This window comes from Bidens hawaiensis, unplaced genomic scaffold (genome assembly GCF_021521415.1).
Source record: "Bidens hawaiensis isolate Kalapana, Puna unplaced genomic scaffold, B.hawaiensis_p1.1 tig00002572_1, whole genome shotgun sequence".
In the NCBI taxonomy this organism is placed as follows: domain Eukaryota; kingdom Viridiplantae; phylum Streptophyta; class Magnoliopsida; order Asterales; family Asteraceae; genus Bidens; species Bidens hawaiensis.
In genome coordinates, this window is record NW_027491140.1 from 1,621,335 (window position 1) to 1,634,296 (window position 12,962).

Here is a 12,962-nt window from a genome sequence, read left to right on the forward strand (position 1 = left end):
TTCGTTTATTTTACTTGTTTTTCTTAATTAGTTTTAATTTAGTATTTTAAGCAACCCCCCCCCCCCCTTAACAAACAAATATTTGTGTCAGCATTAGTTGAGTGTAATTAGCTAGTTTACGTAATTTAAAGAGTCTCGTGGGTTCGATATCCGGACTTACTTAGCTGTACTAGAGTCGACCGGTTCACTTACCGGTTAGTAGTTTAGTTAAGTTAAGAGTCTATAATTTATTACTTAGTGTTTAGATTAGCGTGTTTTTATTAGACTACTTTTAGCACATCACGGCATCATTATCACAAAATATAGGAGTATCAAGAAATTTTAAACTGTAATCTAGCAATTGATGTTGCATCCAAATGACATGTGAACAAGTGGATGCAGCCACATATTCAACCTCAGCAGTGGATGCAGACATAGTTTGTTGCTTCTTGCATTGCCACGAGATGATTCTGTCTCCCAAATACTAACATCCAACAGATGTACATTTCTGTCAATATCATAACCTCCATAATTGTTGTAAGCAGTCGCCAATCTAACAACCGAATATAAGCAAAATATTGCTTTAATACATAAAGTACCATTGCATTTTGAATTATAAAAATGTTAAATTTAACATAATCAAGCCGCAAAACATGATACGTGTATTTCTTAATGTTAAAATACCTTACAAATAAAAATAGGCATTTAATTAACTTATTACTGATTTGTGGGTGAAAGAACATGCTTTAAGTGGTTTATATCGTGTGTTTTACTTGTTTATATGTATCGAACACGAGTACTTCGATTGGTTTTATATTTATAGGTGCTCGGAGCTTAAAGGAACTAATTTGGAGCACTTAGGATGGCAATGAATTGAGTTATGGGCAAAAGGGAAGCAATCAGGGGAGTTCGGAAGTGATTCGTGCGCACTTAAAGTAAAACGGGCATATCTAGGGCTAGAAAATGAGTTACAGAACCCACAATATATGAATTTTGGGTTTCTCGACGAGACGAGTATGAAAATGGAATAAAAATCACCGTAAGCCAGCGGCTTCTGACCGTAAGCTACAGTGACCAGGCCGCAGCTCAAGGCCTTGTCTAACGGGAAATCCTATTTTTCTTGTATTTCTTCCATATTTAAGCCCAAAAAACCCTAAATTCGAAAATTCTTCATACCCTAATATAATTGGACGAATTTGGAGCCTCTTTTCACCATCCTAACACCTCCCAATCATCACAATCATCCATGTCATCATCTGTTCAAGAATCAAGAGGGCTATTGAAGATGCATATGCGAGGCTAATCCGTTGGTGACCATCTCTGGGAGTAGGGTTGAGTTGTTTGTTGGATTGTTTGGTACTTTAAACCTTAACTTTTGGATTTTGTTTGTGTGCTTAAAGTGTTTTTGGTAATTGAATGATTTGAAGTTTATCAGTTAATCGATTTGTGGTCATCAACAATTAGGATTGAGTTCTTAGTGTCATTGACTTAGCTATCTTTAACCATAATACTGAATTGATTCATCAACACCTAAAAGTTACAATCAACTAAATCATTGTTTAGCTGTGTCAATTATTCGGATTAAGTTCTGATAACCAACAAAGTCAAACATTTAGTCTTTTGGTTTATTGATTCAAACAAAGAATACATTCCAATAGGTTTAACTATCTATCCAACTTGTTTCAAAACCTGAAACCTGAAGATTGATTACTTCTTAATAATTGTTTACAAATCAAAGTAATAGTGTTTTCATTTAACAGATCTTTCAAACCGTTTGACATTGTCTGTCAACTTAGTTATTAATTAATATTTAATAAGCCATGAGTCAAACTTACACCTTCCATTGAATCCCTATGGAGAGGACCTTACTTACCCGTACTAGTTATAGGTATTTAAGTCTTCTAAATGCTTGCTTTAGATTATAGCACAACATCTATATCAATTACATTACTAATATATATATATATATATATATATATGAGACTTTTGATGTAGCAAGAATCTTACTGGGCTATTTGGGGCACCTTATTGGTTTGAGGCAGTTATGTTGTTTAGTTATGATACTGTAACGAACGTAAAGGAAACAATCGTATTCGCTTAGGCTCACAACGTTTTGTTTTAATTCTAATACCGTATCGAACATAACGAAATTGACGAAATTATGATGGAAACCGCCCAAATTTGTATAGACTGACTGCCTCGACGCCCGGGATCGACAACGGTTGAGTTTTACCAACACTTAAGTTTTACCAACCAACACCACCCCTTTAGCTAACCTCGATTTCTATAACTTTTTTTATTTTACATTTGGTTTTAGTTTAAGTATAATAACTGATGTAATCAAAACTGACTGAATTTGTGTCAACTTTGTGGCTTAACATTTGCGCCTGGCAACGCTTGCGATTTACCACCGACGTGCCTCCGATGCAACATGTGAGAGTTAGTTATTGTAAATATTATTATTATTATATTATTCGTTTATTGAGTTACAGTAATAAATGCATCTTTTGGTAGACAATATAATATAATATAACATGCGTGTTCCATTCAACCTGGTCAATCATCAATCAATACACCATCCCCCAACACACACTGGCTGGGAGTGTGTGTGTCCACTATCCAAATCTCTCTATACGGTAGTATAGCAAGTAAGTCAGTCAGTCTCCTTGATTTGTATCTTTCATTTCATGTATTATTATTATTATTATTATTATTTAGATCTCATTTTTCATGAATTTTGATAACTACTTATACAGACGGATTCACTCTGTTTTGTTTCTGTGTTTTGCTACAATACAATACAATACAATACAATACAATTTTGTTTTGTCGTCGTTGTTTGTTATTAATTAAACGGGTATAATAAATATTACATTATTAGATTTGAAGTTGCCGTGAAATTTCAGTTACACGGACTGGTCAACAAAAGTCAAAACCGATGGGTTTGATTTTTGGGTCAGTTCATACCTCTGTCTGATATTTTGTATTTAGTTATGGGGTGAGTTATGAGTAATTGTTCCAGGTTGAAATGGGGATTTATCTAATAAGCACACCTAAAACTGATAAGGCCTCTGAAGATGCTGAGAATGAGAAACTGATAAGATATGGAGTCTGTTCCATGCAAGGCTGGCGTACATCAATGGAAGATGCTGTAACCGCCTATTCTCTTCTTTTGTTCCTGTATTTTATTTTACTTGATTTGGACCACTCCACATCATTCTTTGGTGTTTATGATGGCCATGGAGGTAAGCACTCACATATCACTCTTTTTCTGCTGTCCTCACTTAGCTTTTCAGCTTGCAGGTCAGGCGGTCTCTAAGTTCTGTGCCAAGTTTCTTCACCAACAAGTGCTCAAACATGAAGCTTATTCCGCTGGTGATATTGCCCACTGCTGCCCAGAAATCTTTTCTTAGGTCATTATTACACTCACCAGTTTATATTAATTATATTGAGTAATCAAAATTATTTAACTGTCTCTAAGTGGCTTCCATTTTTATGTATTACCTGAACAAATTTGTATACTTCTCTAGAATGGATGAGATGATGTGTGGGCAACGTGGCTGGAGAGAGTTGGCTATTTTGGGAAATAAAATGGATCAATTCAGTGGGATGATAGAAGGATTAATTTGGTCACCAAGGAGTGGTAATTTAAAAGCTATAGAGGATAATTGGTCTGCTGAGGAGGTACTTTCTTTGTATTCACTAAAAAACTAGTATGTACTCTTTTTTCGCAACAGTTAATCTAATAAAGGTATATGCTGATATGCACATTAATTAGTTTTTTTACATACTTAGATTAACTTATGAATATAATTCAGTTAGTTATATCAATAGCATAAACTGCTTTTATTAAGATAACGTGCATTTAATTTTCTAAATAAAATCAAGTTTTTTTATTTAGTATTGTATATTAAAAAATTTACTAAAACAACTGTAAAAAGTTATAATCTTTCTACATCAAATTTGGTGTAAGACTGTAAACTTCAGTTATTGTTAACTCATACACTAAAAGGTGATTGTTTTGACTTAAAGTCGCAGATTATTTCTAAATGACTGAAACACATCCAAACACCCCCTCAAAGTTCAAAATCATCTTGTTAATACCTGAAACTTGTATTCTGAAGCCGTTTGATCATACTAGGAGTTAAACTAATTCTGACTATCATATTATTGATATAACGTTGCATTTAAGTCCATTTTGTTATTGATTTAGGGACCACACTCTAATTATGAAGGACCGGCGTGTGGTAGCACAGCTTGTGTAGCTATCATCCGTATCAACCAACTGATTGTTGCAAATGCTGGTGATTCTCACTGTGTGATATCGCGAAAGGGTCAGGTATTGTTGTTTAATTTATATTAAACGTTTAAGTAAATAAATTACATTATCTATGTACTATTATAGAAATAAACATAGTAAAAGCTGATGAATATCCATTTTATTATTACAGGCATATAATTTGTCAAAGGATCATAAGCCTGATCTTGAGGTTGAGAAAGAAAGGATATATAAAGCTGGTGGATTTATTCATCTCGGTCGAGTTAATGGAAGTCTAAACTTGGCCAGAGCTATTGGTACTTCTCACTAAACAAATTCATTAATTATTTAGCACAGTCACTAATTCTATTTTTTATTCTATTTTCAGGTGACATGGAACTCAAAAGAAATAAAACACTTCCTCCTGAAAAGCAAACTCTAACCGCCAATCCTGATATAAACATGGTATGTAGCATCATATGTTTTTTTCTTCCTTGTATAGATGGCGAAATGGCAGTTTGAGATCGGGTACGGGTCAGCATGGGTAATTTTTGGTATGGGTCGAAACAGATAGGGTAGAGCCAAATAATTAATTTTTATTTTATAAATAGTGCCAATATGATGACTGATTTATATTATTTTGGAATGGGTCGGAACAGGTTGGGTAGAGCAAAAACAATTAATTTTTATTTTATAAATAGTGCCAATATGATGACTAATTTATATTACTCTTGTAATAATCTAAATCTTTGAATAAACTGATTTAGAATGTTTTATGCTTAAAAAACTATAATTTGAGTGAATTTTGACCTATTTCCTTCTAATTTACCCATTTGATATGTTCTAAAAATTTATTTTATAAATAATTAGTGTCTAATATGATTATAAAAGAATTTAATCTCCAAGTAAAATCATTTATTAGGCTTTATGCATTTAAGTACAATTTTTGTGAATTTTGACCCGTTTTCTTTTGAGTGTTCTTTTTTTTTTTAGCCTGTTAAACATAAAGCATAGATTCGATATCTGTTTATGACACGCTTATTTGACTTGCTTTTCCCTTTCTTCCTCAAATTAGGTTGAGCTTTGCGAGGATGACGATTTTCTTGTTCTTGCTTGCGACGGGATATGGTATATTTAATTTAATACTATATACAAGATATGGTTTCATTTTTATTTTACCTAACTTTTTAGTACCCAAAAAACCATAAAAGTTTTGAACCTTTTGATCTAATGTATCCTACTTTCAAAATTTTCAGTTCAATAACGTGCCACTAAATTTATCATCCTTTTATAGAATTTCCCTTTAGTTATATACAAGCTAAATCCGAATTAATACAGTTATGCAGGAATTTGGATATATGGTCTCATTTGCCATTGAAATACAATATCTCTTTTAATTCTTTTGATATAATGCTTCTGTAGTTAAAACTTTCAGCAATGGGTCAAATGGGTCGATTAATTGGCGCTTATAACCTACCATTAGTATGACATTTAAAAAAAAAAAGACAATTTTAAACATTGTGTTCACCATTGTGACATATCAAAGGCATCATGACCTTGAAAATACATGTAGTGCTTATACCTTTTCTTATTACTACAGGGATTGCATGTCTAGCCAACAACTTGTAGACTTTGTTCGCGAACAGTTAAAAACGGTAAGTCTATTAACACTTCATTATAGGTTTTTGATTTCCCTACACTTTAAACCCAAACCGAAACAAGTCAGGCTGGTTTGAGATCCAAATGGTTTGGTTTTAATGGTTCGATCAGTTTTGAACTTGAAAGTGACTGTGTAAACCGAACCGTTCCGTTTGACCATTATTATTTATATATTTTTTTATTACCATCTGTATCATTTAAAAATTTTTGATACAAATTATTGTTGCAGGAAAGTAAGCTTTCTACAATATGTGAGAAGGTATTTGATCGGTGTTTGGCACCCGTATCTGGTGGGGAAGGGTGTGACAATATGACCATGATCTTGGTTCAGTTCAAGAAACCAGAATCTGGTGCATCCACTTCCACTTCACATCCATTGGATTCATCCAACGGTCAAGTAGTATCCGAATCAAACCAGCAGTGAACATATCTCAATATCATGTTTATTATTTGCAAGCGACTGTTGAAGGTCCATTGTGATCATGGCTGTTTGGGTGGTGTATAGATGAATCATGGTTGCTACGTTTTCTGGTGCGGGATTCGACCATTCAAATACAGGCTTACTACTATGACTTGTATATTATGCATTGAAAGTTGTATATTGGATCTGCTGTGGGTTGTGTCAAATTGGTGAGCAACCATAGGATGATTTACTGTGATAGGTGACAGTTGTTTGTGTACAAAACATTTTGTTCTTCAGTTCCTTTTGTTTTCTACAGCATTTGTAGTGGCTTTTTCCCATGGACCATGTGTTGTATGACTTTACTAGGATTGACTTATGTGACAGTGATGCGTCTAACTCTTTTTAGATATAATTTTAAATATGGTTATAAGGTTGAATTATTTTAATAAAGCAATGTAAGATTATAGCATTCAAATACAATTAGTTTAGAATAATAAAAACATTAGTTATAGTTTAATAACTCTATTTAGAATCAAACAAAACATTTAATCACTTTCACAAACAAAAGCATCTAAAAAGTAGATGTTTATATTTATGAAAAGCAATATCGTTTATTGTATTTTATTATTAACAATGTATCGATTACTGTTTTGAAAAATAGTTATTAAAGTAAATTAAGTATAAGTTACAGTGACAATTAATAAAATGAGCATAAAGTGAAAATGGCAAGGGCATTTCTTTCCTCTAGTCATCACCATTGGTTTTTGGTTACCCCGTATTCATCCCAAAAAAAAAAGCATGAAATGAAAATTTGGAGTTTGGATGTGTAATTAAATGAAATGGTTTTATTATAACCCTAACTCAAGTTAATGTATTCTATTATGTGGGAATGAAAAGTTAATTTGTTGGTGATACACCTCGATCATCTCTCTCATTCGCTATTATTTCATTTCAGAATCGTAATATGATTCCTCTTGCACATTCAAACCCTAATTAATTCATTCCTCGAAATGATGCATTGCAATCAACAACATGCATTCATCTTCCTAAATCATCTTTATGACGCATGCATGCATGCATGTTAAGGGGAAACTTATACATCTACTACTCATAATAGCTTGACATCTGCTCTAATAATAATATTTAAAGCTTCATTGTTGTATGTCTTGATATCACCTATAGCCAATCCCTCATGCATCATACAAATCAAAGAATCAAAACTCATATATTCATGTCTAATTGAATTTTACCTATATCTTTCTTTCTGCAGTTAACTAGCCGATATTGAGTAGCTCATGATCAGCTTGGCTCGTTTAAACCCCTAAATGGATATTGTGATGTTTTCATCAAATCTAGTCATATGTGCTTCACTGGCCACATCTTTTTTTCCCAAAATCAAACATTTGGTTTCAGTTTTAGATGTTAATAATCGTGTTTGATTTCATCAGGCTGCAGAATTAGAAATTGCATATCCATTGTTGGATGAACTTACATCTAAAATTAGCACTTCAAACTTGGAACATGTTCGTAGATTAAAAGGCAGACTAGTCGCATTGACCCGAAAAGTTCAAAAGGTCATATAGCCTGTCTCCTGATTACTTTGTCAAATATGATTACAAGATTACAATATTCAAATAGTAAATTAATAAAATATTTTTTGATTTAAGATACAGGTAAACTGGTCGAAATTGTCCTTCTTAATATTTATTTTGATTTATGATTATGTTAATATAGGTAAGAGATGAGATAGAGCAACTGATGGATGATGATGGAGATATGGTTGAAATGTATCTGACTGAGAAGAAAAGGCGCATGGAGGCATTATTCTATGGTGGAGATCAATCTGTGGCGGGACCCAGATCAACGGATGGGATTCAATCTATTTCCGCTCCAATTTCTCCCGTTTCTTCACCTCCAAATGTTAAAGGATTCGACAGGAATTTGAGCCTTGCAAGAAGCAGACATGAGGGTACAACTACAAGTAGTTCAGACAGTGTTACTGAAAACATTTGATGAGCTGGAAATGCTGCTGAAGGCTTATTTTATTGTCACTGATAATACTCTTAATAAGCTTACAACGGTATATTTAATTATTAAACTACTTAGAGGTTTAACAACCTTGTTGAAGATTTGTTTTTTGTTTGTGTGGGTAGTTGAAGGAATACATTGATGATACTGAAGATTTCATCAATATTTAACTGGTATGTTTCTGTTATGCTAGAGTTGTTAATATTATTAATTAATAATTATTTCCATCTGTTTTAAAGAATGCTTACTTTGACCTTTTAAAGTTAAGGTTAAGTGACGAGGTGGTTTGTTACGGCTTGTTTAATTATGAATGGGTCAGTCTGGGTTTTTGACCTTCCCCAGAACTGATATTGAAACTGGTTTGATAGGAAGCTGGTTAGGAACCGACCCGAAGCATAGGGTTGAAATCGGGTTGCAATCCTACACCTTGAAACCAGCTCCAACCCTGTCAAACCTGACCCGAACCTGTCAAAAACTTGGTTTCAGGCTGGTCAAACCTGATTCTTTGATCTTTTCAAACTGGTCAAACCCGATGCTTTGACATTTTTAGACCGGTTTCACCCTGAACATGTTTCCCACCAACACGAATTTGACTTTTGTTGACCCAAACTAGAACAGGTTTCACCTCAAATCGATTTTGACTTTTGTTGACCCAAACCGGAAGCGGTATCAACGTGGACCAGTTTCACCTCAAACCGGTTTTTAACTTTTTCTTTTTACCCAAGCCGGAACTGGTTCCAACTCAAACTGGTTTTAACTTGCCCTATCCTGGAACCGGTTCAAACAGAATCGGTTGGGGGAAACCGAAAATATGCACCTCTAACTTGAACGACCCATTTCTAAACCTGTTTTGACTTGTTACGCGGCCCGACTAGACCAGACCATCTTGCTACGTGTAATGGTGGTCAAAACACGATTGAATGAATTGAAATCTTGTTTATTAAATGAAGATTTGATGCGCAGGATTACGTTAGAAACCAGCTTATACAGTTTGAATTGCTACTAACGACAGCAACGTTTGTTGTGACGGTATTTGGAGCAATATTTGGGATGAATTTTGATATATCATTGTTTAGTTACTCATCAGCATTCAAATGGGTACTGCTGATTACAGGAATTTGTGGGGTCATTTTATTCTCTTCATTTTTATGGTTTTTCAAGTACAAAAGATTGATGCCAATGTAGATTAGATTATCAATCAACTCCAAATGTGGCTGTAGTTTGATGCATATAAAAGTAAATAAAAATATCAGTTTGAATATTATTCTGATTGATGGGTTCTCTGGACTTTTTTATATATTAAGTGAAGAAACAAAGTTAAGCCTTGTAAAACACTGGTGGGTCTCGTAACTGGTCAGAACAGGTTCGGGTCAACAGGCCGTTTAAAAAAGGGATCATGTTATAACTAAATCATAGGACATTAAACAGGTAAACAGAAACTTGTTCTGATTGGATTTAGAACATGATCATTGGTATTGAAGCATAAACTAAATCAACTTTCTCCAAGTAGTCTTGATGTCATTGGTGTTTTGTAGCTTGAATAAACAGTTAGATATGATGCCTAAAATTGTTTTCAATTTAATTGTTTGGCAAACCAAAAGGCCTTATGGACTTTAGCGTATGAAAAAGGCAAAATAAATAGGTTTTGGTAAGTTAGGAAAGAGTAACTTATTAACTAATGGGTCTGATATACCCATTAAACCCTTAGGGCGCGTTCGTTTCACAGAATTTTTGGGAATTCAAAGGAATTGGAATTAAAATCCCATGACATGGCGTGTTCGTTTCGTTGGAATTGGAATCTTAATTTCCTTTTGATGCGTTCGGTTGTCAAGGAATTGGAATTGGAATTCAATTCCTTCAAATTCCTTTAAATGATGGGATTCTAAATCCTTCCAAAATGTGGAGAATTTCAAGTGAATTCGTTGAAATCTTTTCTCAAGTTTGTTTTTTTAATGAGAACAACGAATACAATACTTTGGTTTTTTTACTTTTAATTTTTTTATTATTATTTTTGAATATTTTTTTGAGGGGTTTTTGATCTTAATAGGAAGCCTCTAAAAAAATCATTAAAAAATCATAACACAAAATATAAATAAAAAAAATCTAAAAAAACTAAAATGTTTCCGCCGTTATTCTCGTTAAAAAAAAAAACTTGATTCCAATTCCTTTGTCAAACGAACACACCAAGAATGGAATTGGATTTCAATTCCTTCAAATTCCAATTTCTATTGGAATGTTCAGATTCCAAATTTTATTCCCTCCAATTCCAAATCCTATGCAAATTCCAATTCCAATTCCATTCCGTGAAACGAACGCGTCCTTACACTTCTCATCCATAACTCACTTCTCAACTACCACATGCATCTTTTTACTCTGTCAACTACCACCTGCATCTCTTTACTCTATCAACTACACCTGCCTATAAGCTCTCGTCGATGTGTAGAGAATATTATTGATAAAAGAAACGAGTTAAACAGGTTAAATGTAGAATAGAAAATATTGTTCATATGAAACAAGTTAAATGGGTTAATGCTAGTCAAAGTTGTAAATAAGAAAACAATACGTAAAATAGAAAGTATAGGTATAAAAGAAACAAGTTAAATGGGTAAAAATGGGACAAAAGGTAATTTAGATAGGCTAAAACAGGTTAATATATAAAATAACAAATATCTATATATCTATTAAAAAAATTCATTTTTCCAATTCTTATTGGTTTCTTTCACTAATTCCCATATATATCTTACAACCTTAGAATTTGTTACCATTTAAATAATTCAAATTAAATTCAAAATACCTTTGTAACCGTTTTTCTTTCCCCTAAATTCTAACCCTAGAAATTCTCTGAAACTAAATCTCAGCATTATAGCATAACAGTTACAGTGCGGTTTCTCTCTACGCTCCCACTCCTTTTCTCACGCTGATTCTTCTTCTTCTTCCCTATAACTCCCATTCACAACATCTTTTTCCTTAAATCGTGATGCCCACCATCAATTCTTAGTCTCTTCCAAGTCGTTCAATTAACAAACAGGTAATGGTTCTTATTGCCTCTATTCTTTTACTTTTCCAAACCCTAAATTCAATCTTCTGGTCATCGATCAATTAGCCAATGATTTATGTCACTTACATTGTTGTTGCATAAGTTTCATATTTTCTTAATTGTATTTGTTATTTTACTGATTTTTCATTCTTTTTAGTTCAATCAGGTACACGGTTTTTAACAAACACAACATTATTCATGGGCACCAGGTTAGGGTTTCTTCATTTTCTAGCTCTTTTTTTTTTTAAATCAAGAAATGAATAAATATAGCATTATTCATGGGCATCAGGTTAGGGTCAGGATTGACTCACCTAATACTGGATAAGGTTAAGAAAGTACAAACCGAGCAGCTCGCCAACAAATACCTTATAGGGCCTGGAAGGATTCTAATGATGTTGAGCAGGTTGAGGTTACTCTTTTTTACTTCATTTGGTTAATATAATTTTGCTTAGGAATATGCATTTGTTTAATTTATTTAATGATAGGTTGATTTTATATTCTTAGCCCCACATGGAAAATAATAAAACAAGTTCCACACTCTTTGATCTTTTTCTAATGTAGCGTTTTATGTTTGTCATAAACTTCCTGATGTGTGCTATTTTGATATAGTATTCAATTAAAATGCTTTTTAGTTAACTAAACATGATTAAACAGGATTTTATCAATATATTTATCTGAATTTTCTAACATTCGATTACTTGCGGCCTACCAAGAGACTTCAGGTTTGATCTTGGTCTAGGTAAGCATCATTAATCACAGTTGAATTTTTTTTTGAAAACCTAGAAACTATATTAGCTTATAATTTATGGGCTGAACAGTCATTAGGGACAAATGTGATATTTTTAAGATTATAAGCGGGCTTCTTTTAATTCATGTATGCATTGGAAATAGTTAGTTAAAATGTCACGTGAATATTTGAGACGATAAGTGATACAAATGAACAATAATCTTGTATTATATCATTAAATATTTTATTGTAATTGTGTGATACTTTATGATGTTGCATAAACTGAAGCATAGGCAGTTCATTTGGATCCTTCTATTGAGGGCATTAGATGAGACACCTTATTATCTTAGATGAAACAGAAAATGTTATCATTTTATAGTTATCTCATTGCATCTTTGTTAGAATCCAAAATAGTTGTCGCTATTCTTTTCTATTGTTTATCAATATAGCTTTCCTTGTTAAGCCACTAGAGTTGGAATTTCTGCCTAAACCTCATAAGCAGAAGCTGTTCCCATTAAGAAAGTCGTGAAGGTGTGTATGGATGTTGCTATTCATGTTTTTCATTGTAATTCAGGTTCTATTATAAAGGGTCTTTTTGGTATCTCTCAACTTACATAATTATAATGAATGAATATTTTAGGAAGCTACTACTGACAAGGACGATGATGACCTTGATCTCTTTGGTGATAAGACAGGAGGAAAAAAGGGCAACTGAATAACAGTAGTGATGATACATTTCTAAACTCTAAGCTTCTAATGCAAGTATAGTTAAAACTCTTTTCACCTTTTTCATTATTCTTTCAGATTTTATTGTTTATATTGCAAACTCAACGTTGAGCTGAAGGTTGCAAAATAAGACTGCAAGTCAAAC

The 12,962-nt window shown here is 33.1% G+C and overlaps 2 pseudogenes across 1 annotated transcript; both read left to right on the forward strand.

Moving 5' to 3' along the window:
• The first annotated feature begins 3,007 nt into the window (after window positions 1-3,007).
• Window positions 3,008-6,500, forward strand: LOC143620426 (putative protein phosphatase 2C 60; annotated as a pseudogene). Its single transcript, XR_013151335.1, has 9 exons — window positions 3,008-3,224; window positions 3,283-3,392; window positions 3,510-3,663; window positions 4,193-4,318; window positions 4,431-4,554; window positions 4,626-4,702; window positions 5,313-5,365; window positions 5,838-5,892; window positions 6,126-6,500. The product of XR_013151335.1 is annotated as a putative protein phosphatase 2C 60 (transcript).
• Window positions 6,501-7,624: 1,124 nt separating this feature from the next.
• On the forward strand, window positions 7,625-9,512 carry LOC143620474 (magnesium transporter MRS2-1-like; annotated as a pseudogene).
• Window positions 9,513-12,962: the final 3,450 nt, after the last annotated feature.